The sequence below is a fragment of the Morone saxatilis genome, unplaced genomic scaffold, assembly GCF_004916995.1.
Source record: "Morone saxatilis isolate NCDOM2014 unplaced genomic scaffold, NCSU_SB_2.0 Contig14, whole genome shotgun sequence".
NCBI lineage: Eukaryota > Metazoa > Chordata > Actinopteri > Moronidae > Morone > Morone saxatilis.
In genome coordinates this window covers 3,004,315-3,004,684 of record NW_023339696.1, presented here as the reverse complement: position 1 = coordinate 3,004,684, position 370 = coordinate 3,004,315, and the positions used below count along the sequence as shown (strand labels likewise).

At 33.8% G+C, this 370-nt stretch overlaps 1 protein-coding gene across 2 annotated transcripts in view; it reads left to right on the top strand.

Moving 5' to 3' along the window:
* Positions 1 to 370, top strand: part of cln3 (CLN3 lysosomal/endosomal transmembrane protein, battenin) — a 13,582-nt gene that overhangs the window by 9,231 nt on the left and 3,981 nt on the right. The gene's annotated exons all lie outside the window — the stretch shown is intronic.

Sequence of the window (370 nt, the reverse complement as noted above, 5' to 3'; positions counted from 1 at the left end):
ACCAAATTATTATTTATGTTATCCACATTAGTCACTGTGACACAAGAATATGGCAAAATAATGTACAGGTTGAAAAATACCAAAGTTACCTTTTAACTGCCAACATTTTTAGTTGGGTATTCCTTTATTTCCCTAAGTAATGTTAGGGAAACACCCTGTTCAAGGTTATATATTAAAAAAGTAAAGGTGTAGTAACTACAGTTAATTAGGTAATGTAAATGTTGCTCAGCTGCCATGTCTGGTTAAAGCCACCAGATGTTACTGTTTATTCACCCTGCGCAACATCTCCTGTGGTAATCAGTCTGCATAGAAAGGAAGGTTTATGCAGTTGCTGTCAGTTTCAGTTTAAATATACATTTAAATATGTGTT